The following is a 12,916-nucleotide window of genomic DNA, read 5'->3' on the forward strand; positions in this document are numbered from 1 at the left end:
ACGAAAACATGCGGCCACTATAATTTAACTGGATCATTCTCTTGTTGACGTCGCAATGAATAGGGCCAATCACTTTAATCTACTGCAAGGATATGTTTTACCACACATTATTCCCTCCTTCACCACGGAGCTTTCTCTTAGCAAACGTGGTTATTCTATTTTTATAGCAGGACGCAGTACCTGCACAGTATTATTTGATGTAAAAATATATCCTGATGAAAATGTCCAAACAGCTAGGGCAAACGAAAATGTCCCGTGGAATATCTTGCCCATTTGCCAGATTAGGCGTTATTGAACTTTTCCATGAAGGGCACCTTAAAGATAGAGGTCACGCGACGCTGGAAGATCTGTGAATTGATGGCACGCCATTAATAATAATAATGTATTGATTAAAATTGTGATATCAGTTGTAGGAGGAAAAATTATACAATTTATGTACATTGTTTGGTAAATTAAATATTTATTATACGCAAAAATAAAAACGTGTATACATTGTTTTGGGATGCCCTGTATCTATGTATACTTTCTAAAAAACTGTCTCAAAATTGTGAGGCTTAATCGTGTATAGTATACAGAAAGATACATCTATCGACCTATGCGATAATAAAATAAACTGTTACACGTTATAAATACTCTATTGTAAATACGTACAGTCTACTTAAACAGGGTCTGTGCACGCTTTATAGCACCTATGCACGTGCATGTAATCGATATGCGTGTGTATCTGCCGTGACAGGAGTTTCACGTAGCACAGACGGGTCTTCGTCAGTCTACTGCCCGCTGGCAGGAGACAGCGACTGCCTACTTCCACTCTTTGGAGTGAAAGTGGTACTTGTAAGTGTATAATGGTAGAAGGCTCACGATGGTGGACTATAGCGTGACAGGATCGATACAAATGCATAGCCACCAACAGCGCCATTCGCCCCTCCGAAGGCGTTCAAGGCAGCGACAGTGATAGTATCAACGAAGTACCGACTAACCGCTAGCAGCAGCAGCAGTAGCAGCAGCAACAGGGGCAAGCCCACACCAACAGAAGACCGAAGTGACCTGTGTAGTAGGAAAGCTAAAAATTGCTTCTTCATTGTTATATCACGCCGTTAGGGAGAATGATAATTCGACGACTGTTTAGTCGATAGCAGATAGACTTCAGTTGTAAGAGCATCATTACAATTGCCTCTTATCGACCAATGAAATTATATGTGTATATATATGTGTGTATGTGTGCTGCTATTGTAACTGAAGAGCGAAGTGCTTGTGTTTATAACATCCGAGACAACAGGCCGGACTAACATGACTTTATTACGGGCATGTATATGCACACATATAAGCTGATGCTAATGCTGGCTTTCCATGCGTACCGCCGTCACTTCCATCCATACGACTGCTGATATCGCGACGCGCAGTCGAATCCGACATGGCTGGCGATGATTGGCCACTGGGGCAGCGGCACCTACGGTTGTAAATCAGAAAATAAGTCAAAGGGATATAATAAGATGATGATACCGAAGCCACCATTTTCGTCAATATTCCGGACGGCTTCAACTATTGTTGTTAGAATATGTTATACAACTAGGTGTCTCGCATTAACTAACAGATAAGAAGCATGCACGAAGAAATAGACTGATGGTACTATCTGCTCTGAGGTTCTGGTCAGGCCGGTAACAATGCCAGTGCATCAGTTTACACTGTCGCTGCACTGGCATTGCTAGACATCATCGCTAGATAGGAACTAAGCCAAAGCACTTGGTCCTGGTAGCAGCGATAATTATATAATAAAATATAGAATAAAACCTAGATTTAATTATACGACGCGGTTCCTACGAAGGCATACAAACGGCAATATACAATATGATCACTGCGGAAACTGCTGTTTGCGGACACGACCTGTATTCCGCCAGGTCGGAAACCTTAAAACACCTTTCCTCGCTCATGTTAACAGCTAATAATAGAAGGCAGTAATTCTAGTAAACAGTAGCAATGTGGATTTATTGCAATAGCTCCTGGTAAGAATATGGTCGAGGGTGCGTCGCGATCACAGGTCACCAGTTACAGGTTTGACCTTGTTACGTTATTCAGTAATTAGGACATACTATTTATGCAAGAATAACATGCTACCATATATAGGGAAATTCTTAGAATTGTCAAACACATTTTATTTACTTTTGCGAATCAAGCTAAGCAGTCAATTTACAAGTATGAACTGTAGTAAAAACGCCTTTTGAACAAAGAGCATATGGTCTTATGCGCTTTACCCGTACGCCTAACCTTATTACCTGTACTATCACGGTTACCCCGGAGATCATTTTTACTCATTAGCTTATGATGAAACTGTCCACGCTATTAACCCGCATCGACGGCACGTGCGCCTGAAACTTGAACAAAACACAGTTTGTTTCTGACGACGCACCCCCTCCTTGCTTACTCTCTGTGTGTCTGCTAAAAAGATAAGATTAATATAGGCAAGCAGTACTTGAAACAAACGATGAACTACTCAGATTGCGTACACTGAAAATATATAGTTGTATTATTGTAGGGGAAGCGTGCAAAAAAGCATACGAACGATCGATACGAACGACTAAACCGAAGAGTTCAAATTGAATTTAACCGAAAGACAGTAGTGGGAAAGCTTTTAGAACTCCTTTCAGCGTATTTTCTATGAAATGTATGTTCTCACAGCCACTAAAAATCTAGTTGAGCAACATCTGAAGGTTAAGCGTGCCGACCGGCACAAAATACGTCCTCTGCCGAGAGAGAGATCATCGCTTCACAGGTGGTAATCTATCTGTGAGGCGACACGCTAAGCCACAGCCGACCTAATGATATCGACCAATGCGAAAACAGATCACACGACCGTGACTCGACACGTTTGTTCCCTGGCCATTGCCGACAAGTCGATGAAGACTGAAGATATTTAGGTTCGAATTGAACGTTACTCGATTTCTATAAAATTAGCTTGCGATTTACCAGTGAGTTATACTCGATCCATTTCAACCGGACACAATTCCATAATACCACAGATCTATCAAAGCTAGAAATCTCTAGATCTATAGGATATACCGTTCTGCTTTTATGAAATGAAAATTTTAGCGGTTCATTCGAAAATGCTGGCATAGTGTTAGCTTGTATATTAATCGTGTTTTAACACTTCACTGAGTGTTACAGGAAATGTTTTTTTTTTTTCTTTTCACTATCGACTATGGGCAAAAGGTGAATTTTTCGAGCTATGTCCGGTACCGCCGTTAGACATGCCATCAGACCGGGCGGTTTAGCAGCACACCACGAAATCTGCCCACATCCAAATTCGAACCCAGAATACTACGTACCCCACGAGATTCACAAGGAAACACAACACTCATTGCATCATTACCGGGACATAGGCAGGATATTGATAACGTATATAATATGAGTTACTATTATACTACTTTTGGATAGGACGAAAAAACGTTCGTCGTCGCGTTGGTCTTATCACTTGCACCGAGAACATATACGATGAAAGCACAGAGACAATGGCTAAGCAAAGCTGAGATAATATCTTCGCACTGATGGTGTTAGCGGTGTCTAACACTTAACGCCTTGTTGAGAAAAACGAACGTACTGATTATTTATAAAAGAAAACGATATGTCAGTTTACGTCTAATCAAGTGTCCTAATGCTAGATTCTGCCTATTAGACAACAACTGCGCTCGTGGCGCAGAAGAAGATAAAACGTAACAGATACTAATAGACTATATCAGAAAACGCGATACATCCAATAGCGGAAAAAAAATAACAGAAGTAGTCGCAATACGCCATTAGATAAGAAATACGGAGCAAAAAGAACAAATACTATCCAGCTTTGTTTCTGACGAGGTTGGCCTGACTCTCAAGATGTGAAGTTGTGCAATACGACAGAATTTAAAATGGGCGCTAGAGTGGCAAAATATTTGCGTCTCCTTTTAGTCTTGCACTAGCAAGACGACCAACGATACGCGTTCAAGATTCGTTTTATTATTCGACGCTTGTTCAAATCTCTCTCTCTCTCTCTCTCTCTCTATATATATATATATATATATATGTATATGTATATATATATATATATATATATGTATATCTGAAATCCTACTTAGAGTAGTCGTAATGCTTGTTATCGTTGTTACTTTATAGTCGCGGGGTGTAGGATGGGGGGTTTCCCAGAACAGTAAACTAAAGTAAAGCAATCATATTACATTGTTTACCTAAAATTCTGGAGTTATAATCAGTCATTAGCAGATGTATCAAACTTCTAGATGCTGGTTGCGCCGTTAGAGGGTTAGGCTCATCTCTAATCGTCGTGTAGCGGAGGGAACGTCAACTCTCCGTTGACGCATTGACGACACTGTGGAGTCAGACAGATAGAAATGCGTCCTACAATGCATCAGGCATCCAGCAGGGCGAAGCTTTTGGTCTCTAAGGCGCCAGACTCTCGTGTTTTCCGTAGAAACCATTGGCTACGTGCATTGTTCTGCAGAAGTTCTGCGTCTAGCCAGTCGGAGCAGCTAAGAACGTGGTTGAGCATCAAACTAGACGCTGCGAGGTTCGCTACAAAAGAAGAGAAACAAACTGTTGGAGTCTACCTCACACCTAAAGCTAGCGAACGAGAACTTCAGTGTGCTTCTTGTTGAGGGATGATTCAACGAATTGCTTGACTTTAGCTTCGTGCGTTTTGAGGAGACAATCATGTAAGTCCACGAAGACTAGTCAAAACTCCAGTAGGTTAATTTTCTTTATTCAACAAACACCTTCCTCTGCCCCTTCGTTTTCATACCATCGCCCCATCGACCTCGGTCCTGCTCGAGAGCTTGCGAAATCTTGTGCGCGGATCCTACGCGCGCTTAGACGTGCCTATGACAGCACTACTTGTTGTATCAACCACCTATGTCTTGTGACGTCTACAGCGTCAATCGAATTGGGTGGCATTTGCTACCGGCAACAGGATTCCGAAGCGTCTCGTCTTTCGACTTCCTGGACCACACCGGCTGCGAGGCTGCCGAATACAGGGCAACCCTGTCAGCTCTTACAGTTTACCTGTGTGGCTAAATTTTTCGGCCGTCTACAATGAAAATTTACAATCGCACTTGACGTAGTACTGCAAAGACTTCCCTTGACGCTGCTACTGACTCTGTTTCTGCGTTCGTTTGCTATCAAAAAGGGCGTTTCCCTCCTCCTAGTAGTCAACTTCACTAGAAACTTAATTTCAGCCAAGAAACTCCGGCCTTCCTAATTCTGTTCTCTTTACTAGTACTGCTGAAGTCGTCCGAAAATCAATGAATTAAGCCGTTTGTGATATCTTCTTTCTCCTCATGTGAGTGATGCTTTCTTTCGCTGACGCCCTCGTTGCTGTTGCTGACGCTTCGTTTGCTGCAATTTGTCCGAGTTAATTTACTCGAGCAGGGCGCGAATATCAGCCTCATCTGTCAGTAAACAGTAGAGTCATACAGCCGTTTAGATGCCTTCAGAAAGTTACCACCGCCACCGGCATCGTCGTTATAGTTGTCGGGTCCGCAACGACCCTCGGCTGCCGGTTGTTGATGCATCTCTTCGCTCCGTTTTCGCCGCAGCCATCAACCCAGCACTTATTTTTGGTTTTCTCGCGCCGAAAAGGTTCGCGCTCCGCATTTCACTTGCAGTGAGCTACAGCGGACAAAAATAGTAGCATCAGGCGCAATAGCAATCTCCTCGCTGGCATTTTTCACTTTACTAAAATCAACCGGCCAATTTAACGTCATCGTTATAGTCGTTCTTCGCTGCGGCGGTGTCGGCGTCGGCGGCGGTAGCAGCAGCAGCAGCATCGGCCACGGTGGTGGCATGCCGCTTGCCCTTGGTACGCCCTCGATGCTTGTTGTCTGGCCGAGACGCGTCAAACCGTGGATCGGAGTCAGGGGTATTGCTGACTGAGCAATGCATTTTCCAATGCATAGATCTGTTGCACACCTGAAAGTGCCGACGTCCATACGTCTACACGCTGAAGGAAACACGGAGACGATACACGACCACAACTCAGCAGCGCGCTACACCATCGATACGATGACGATGCTGTCCATGCGTTCATGTTGATGAACCTATTCCCAATTGCGATGGCAACTCCAGTGGATAGCTCGAGAGAGGTGCCGTGAGACAACACATCGATGACGAATGCTGCGCAGAACGGATATCACCGTTGTCGTAGCTGCCTCTATCAGCGTTAGTGATGGTACTGTTGCTGTTGTCTGATGATGAAAACAACTCGCTAACAGAAAGCAACTTGTTCCTGTTCTAGCCGAAGAAAGAGTGACGAGTTTGGCCGTCAAGAGTGGCTAGCAACGAAGGCAATGGACGAAACTGAAGTCACCTACATTTTCTCGTTACCTCGTAGGTGAACTCCAATTGCATCAACATCAGCATCTATCTGACAATAGCGCTCAGTAGGCAGCCAGCCATTTCAACTGTTATTGATGACATGACAAGCTCTAATTATGGTCGCTCGATGATGAAGACTCTGACGTCACTTACCCGATTTCGGCTGTTGCTATTGGCGTCTACAGGCTTGACCGCTTCGCTGGTATTCGATTAGACGGAGCTCAGAAGATCGCTGTAGACGCCACGCAACGCTGACACAAGTTCGCTCGTAAGGTTTATGTTACACGATTTAGATAGCATTGTACTGTCAACACGACGTCGAATAAGCATCAGCAGGCTTCCGCCTGCTGATGCTTATTCGACCAGCACTGTCAAATCGGACGAAACTGTACGCTATATCGTGCGACGCAGATCGCAACAACTGAGCTAGGCTCTGATTGGTGTTTGTACCAAAGCTTGCCAGTTGTACGTACGTATTTTCCGCTTTTTACTAATGTCACTAGGTAGGTATTACTCGTTGGTGGTGATGACTGCGGCTGCAGGCATGCCGACAATGCAGTCTTGTCGATATCAAACAACTAATCGTCTCTATGCTGAAATCGATGATGGCCATAATCATCACTGACGTTTGCTTTGCCACGTGACAAATATCGATACTAACGCTAGCCGGCCGAAGCCGCAAGTAATCAGACGGTGACGATGCTACTAGAAGCAGCAAGCGTCGTTACCGTTAGCTGTTCGAGGGACGATGCGACGCTTATTACGGCAACTTCGACAAAAGCACAGACCAGTGTTCTACCTATATACGCACCTTTGACATACACTAAATAGATTAAAGCTTGCGATTCATGTAGTCCTTCTAGAAGGGCTGGAAAGGAGGGCCTTTAGTCAAGAGTATTATTTATCCTACTAATAATAGCAGCACTAGGCCCTTCATTACATCAGGTCCATATTATGACAACACCAACGTCCATATATTGCTCTGTTGGACGAGAAAAGGCGGAATACAAACAGGTCTTCTATCTTCCAGCAGCAGATGTGACTAGAGCAAGATCTATTACTAGCATCAGCGGTGTTTTCTTGGTTCATCGTCATCATCGTCGTCGCCACAAGTAACAGTCCCCGGTGGCAACTGGCGGTGGCAGCTCGTTTGTTAGGATACAGGTAACAGAGGCAATGCGCCAACTTACGCCTTTAGACGCATCCAGCCAGACGACAGATCGAATCCAGTCGTCGTCCTCGTCATCATCGCCGTTAAATCGTATCGGTTCACTCCCTCTTTCAGTGGCAGCGGCAGAAGCACATAGAAGTAGTCGGATACCTAAGGGTTGTTTTTCTGCGAACTTCCAAAGGGAACCCCGCTACATCGTCATTCTTCTATTCACTGTTCTATAGTGCGTGTGCTCACTTGGCACTATCCTCATTCTAGCTTATTTCTTTCGATTTGCCTAATCGATTATTTAGGTATTCAACTTTGAGAAGGCTCGTGCTGCTGCTGCTGCTGCTAAAGATGACGGCTGAGTCGATCCCGATGATGCTGGTGATGAAACTGACGAACTTCTTCGACACTCTTCAGCGGTATGGTTCGGTCTTCCTTTCTTCTATGTAATCGGCTGTGTGATGGGTATCCATGTCTTTGTCATGGTCGTCATCGTCGTCGTCGTCGTCACAATCATCATAGTGGCACCGTACACATGCACATATCCATTCCGTAATAGCGGTATCGCGCTTTCTAGCGAAGGTGTGAACGTAGGGCGGTCTCTCAGTGCGGCAACGCTTCGTCGTCCCTTCGGCTTCTGCTGCTGGCCATCGGCCGGCCGGCCGTTCGTTCGTTCGTTCGTCCGTCTCTGTTCGTCTGTTCGACATTCCGCGGAGTCATCGAAAAGCGCGGCGCTCCCTCGGTAATTACAGGCCGACACCTCCGGCGGTAACAGCCGGCTGCTTGGAGGAAGACCGCCACTACTGCTTCTGCCGCTGCTGGTACGAGCTACGAAAATCGACCTTTTAGTGAATCTAGCAGCTTCAAAAAAAGCCGACAGCAACACAACAATCGAGCCGACAGCTACACAATCGAGTGATGGCCCGACTTCGTGAGGTGCTGATGCCCTCAACAGCGGCTGCTGCTGCCAGCAGCAACATCAGCACTATGAACAGCAATAACAGTATCAGTAACATTAAATCCAAGATAGGAACAACAGTTCTTGGACATAGCCTGCACCTGAAGGATCCTCTCCTTCAGTACGCAGCAGCCACACATATACACACACGCACTCCATTTCAATCCATTGTCTACCCACATTTCCTCGTGGTCGTCGTCGCCGGGTTATCGTCGTGAATTAGCTAGACCTATGTATGCATTTATTCCCACGCGAAGGAAGTACAGAACTATTGGATAAAATAAATGCGCAGGCCTAGTGCGGCTGTGGAATCACTTTCACGCACATCCAAGTGCTACCAATGCTGCAGACTCCTTGTAAACAGTGCTCAAGAGTCAGACGTAAGCATGCTCGATATGAGGGTATGCAACGGGTGGTAACGCCATTGCCACTCAATACGCTAGTTGTTTGTTATCTTTCCAAAAGCATGTGGACAGGGCAGAGATGTTTGACCATGGTCGGAACAAAGCTATTCTCCGCTCGTTCCGTTAATAACCAAGTATTTGTTAATATAATAACGAAAAATCTCCCCGTCCTGCGCAATCTGCACAGCTTGCGTCAGAGACTATCCTCCTTGCGAAGTATCGGCATACCATCTAAAGAAGTCCGTTCCTTCGATCGATCTCCTGTTGTCCGCCGGCGTCAGCCGCTCGAGGTGGAGTGAATGATAATTCAATGGTCATAATGCATTTGATAAGCGCAACTGCAATCGAGAAGCGAATATCAGGGCTTGGCAAACGCTGTTAAAACTGTCGACTCGAGTCATTGGCGGATGCTGTCACTATCAGAGGTGTTCTGTTTGCTTCCACATTGTAGCAAGCTGCCGGAGTTCTTGAACGTTGTCGTCTGAGCATACAACAATGTCTGGACCTCGGTCTTGGTGCTTCTGAGACACAGCATGTCGAGTCTGACTAGGGCGCTTCGTTGTAACCGCTTAACACATCTTCGCTTGGCTACCTATTGGTGTGGCAAGGGGAAGGTCAAGAAGGAAAAGAGGATGACGTGTCGCTGCCGGCAGCAGCGGCGGCGGCATCATCAACGCAATATGTCGCCCGAATTCTCGATAAGGGCCTTTCGTCGACCTCTGTACCAGCGTTAACGATAGTGATGCCATAACCGCGACACTGCGACAAAAGTCCGAGCCCAAGCCGAGTAGACGCCTAGCTACCTAGATCGGCACACAAAGCATAACAAATCAAACCTTAAAAAATCAATGGAGGTTGTGTATTATTAGAGATGAGACTAGGATTACTTTATAAGTATATTTGACTAAATTTAAAGTTGTGTTGCTATTTGAAGGCAAAATAATCTGTACAGTTAATCAGAATCGATATGCCCCCGCTGAAATTACTACAGGATTTTCTTAATACGCTGTCCTTGCGACGTCATACGATTATATACCTTCTGATTCAAAGCTAGGCTATAATTACGCTGAGTAGATCATTGGCATTGGGCTGCTTTAGAACCATATACCCCGCAAGCTTCATCAACAATAACCGATTTTGTTTTCATGCTTCGTCATTGGTGAACTAATACCATACCACCTGTTGGCCACCAGACGACCAGATTCTCTGAAGTTCTACGAGGCAATTTGATCATTTATCGTTTCGTGCTGGCAGCCAGCCGTTAGCAGCCCGAACTATTTGGTCAGTTGTATTTGAAAAAGTATCGTATTTTGAATTGAAGAAACCACACACCTTTCGAGTAATTAGATATACGTCACCTTTCGTCTATTTGACGCAAGGTATTTTTTGAAGTTGTACGAAAATTGGAATAATTAATCCCAGTTTCAGTAGTATATATAGACGAAGACATTTTTCGCCTTTTTTTTTTTCTATTTTGTTTTGCAATTCGTTTTCTAACGTTTTTTTGGCCATATATGTAACGTCAGTTTCGTCAACATTCTGCTCCACCGGTTTCCTGTACCATATACAAATATGTACACTTACATAAAACAACATCCCGCTATTGAAAGGCTGTTTCACTGATGTGTGAGTAACAGGCCTCCTGTGTCCTTCCGTGTTCCCTATCAAATAGGCTCTGCTAGGAGCGTTGTTCGGTATCTATCGAAGCCGACAAATTACAGAACGCCTTCCCCGCCACTCCCCTCCAACCCTCGCCGCCTGAGACTAGAACGTCGCTCATCGACTGGGCTCAACTTTTGACCACTTAGCGTTTCGACTGTGGATACCTTCAACGCCACTGCATACGTGGCCTAAACAGCTGATAGATGCCGGGTCGAAAAATCTAGCCAAGGCTGGACTAGAATGTACGAGCAAGACAAGAGAAGCCACTGGGGCAAGCTCGATTTTGCTTAACAGCCACCGTGACAATTAAGCTGTTGCTAAATCGATTGATCTGTACTGGATTTTCACGTAAGCGTTGTATTCGAGGGGTGATAATTTCATATCAAATCATTTTGAGAATGAAACACTGTTTCAGGTCTCGAGACAGCCTCACTTTAGAGAATTAGCAGCAGCAGCAGCAGCAGTAGTAGAAGGGGCTACCCATAAAAAGGAAATTAAATATTATATTACTAGACAGTGGGTGCGATTTTACGTTCAAGTTTTCTTTCCAATAAAAGTTTACATACTTTTAAAAACTAACAACCGAAATTATTTCAACTACTTTTTTAAGTAAATTTTTGTCCAGTATAACTGGGTAAGTATGTTTCGAGTTCGATGTCCGGTGTCGCTGTGAAGCATTGCGCTCGACCGTTCGCTCCCATTACACAAGAAGCCGTGTGCCCATGCCCGGGATCGAACCCAGACCACAACGTGTTTTTGTGGTTATCTCGTAAATACGTTATCTACCACGAAGGTGCTCTCAATCCAGCCAAACTGCAGTTTCGAACTCGAAGGTGGCATATGAGTGAATTCATTCTATTATGCAAGTGTAATTTAGTTCTAATCAAATGAGAACTTCATTGTAAGATAACTATAGGATGCTGATTTTGATCACCCCCTGTCACCTTTAACGTTACGACCTCAATATAGTCGGCTGTACATTCAGAGCTGCTTGCCTCTGGGGAACATTCGTTGTTTAATCAGGCCTCTGTTTGAGCTCTATAGTGAGATGACACAGTTAATTTACGCATAAGCTTAAGAATGTGCAGACTGACGTACGGTGGCGACGAGTTCTTGGTCGCCCATATTCTCGATAACAATGGATGCCCATCTTGATGAGTCGGCTGAGGTCGGAAATGTCTTTGGGTCTGATTGGTGGCAACACAAGAAGGCGCTAACTAACTGCCTTCAGCGACGACCACCTAGATCTCTGTCCCGACTATCGCTGTCATTGCTAACCGAGCGTGTTCCGTGTATCACGGCGCGTGCCCGTCTCATTCTCATAGGGTAAAGTGCTTGTCCCTTGCGGCCGGGTGTCGAGCGACTTTTACCAGCTAACGTTCCTTCTAGCAAAAAGTCATTCACCAGCCAGAGTATAGTGAAGTGTCTGCCGTACACATCGCGCTTGTTACTTACTATTTGTGTGCTATCGACGCGTCCGGTCTAATAATAGTGTCAGCTCGCCTCGTCCGACAACAAAATGTAAGCAGGGAGACAACGAATCTCGAGCGCAAACAGGACGTCGGCCGCTATCTGTTCACGACAGATCTTTGTCTGTCCAACATGTCCACACCATCAAGTGGAGACAGAAATCGCACCCTGACAACGTGTCTGCTATCTATTCTACGTGACTTGGTCTGGTGAACGAATACACAGTCAGTGTAGAGAAGCGGAGCAATTTCCGAAGCGCGTGCCAATACAATGTATTACCAAGCGGCCTAGCATGTTGTAGCAATCATCATTATTTTTTTAAAAACGATTCAACCTCTCTGTGCTGGGCTAATCGTTGTTTCGTGCATGTTCGTAGAATGATTATTTGTCTGTCTATCATTCCGCTCGAAGCCATTACTGAAGTGAGTTCTGGTTGCGCCGTGTACAAAGGGTTGATTCTTCAAGATTCAGAGGAGACATCGCCGCCGTCAACAGAAAAATTGGAACGGTTCCAGATGGAGAGGCACGAGTCGGGAACTCAACGCCGGCATCATCACTCAGTCGGCGGTTGCAGATGAAGAAATGAAGCTGTCGGCAATCGGTCCCGCCAATGGTGGTGTCCTGCTCACAAACTGGGCGACTGACTGCCTCTCGAGCGACGGTCAAGCCTCGGAGTTGGGCAACACGGCCGCTGTCTTGTGTACAACCAGCGCATACACGAGTCAGCCAACAGGCGAGAAAACAGATTGCCTTAATGATGCTCGTTAGAGCTTCAAATATATTATTCTAATTAGCATTTGAAGACGAACACCGCCGAGTTAGGCGGGCGTAAAGTACGTACGGTACACGTAGCGGATCAGATGGCGTGCCATATATATATACATATATATATATACATATACATATATA

The 12,916-nt window shown here is 45.0% G+C and overlaps 1 long non-coding RNA gene across 1 annotated transcript; it reads right to left on the minus strand.

The window, feature by feature from the left end:
* Positions 1-1,252: 1,252 nt before the first annotated feature.
* LOC111273147 (uncharacterized) lies at positions 1,253-9,093 on the minus strand. Its single transcript, XR_002687889.1, has 2 exons — positions 7,545-9,093; positions 1,253-1,450 (listed from the first exon to the last, which is right to left on the minus strand). It is a non-coding gene; the product is annotated as an uncharacterized LOC111273147 (long non-coding RNA).
* Positions 9,094-12,916: the final 3,823 nt, after the last annotated feature.

Source organism: Varroa jacobsoni, unplaced genomic scaffold (assembly GCF_002532875.2).
Source record: "Varroa jacobsoni isolate VJ856 unplaced genomic scaffold, vjacob_1.0 contig05070, whole genome shotgun sequence".
Taxonomy (NCBI): domain Eukaryota; kingdom Metazoa; phylum Arthropoda; class Arachnida; order Mesostigmata; family Varroidae; genus Varroa; species Varroa jacobsoni.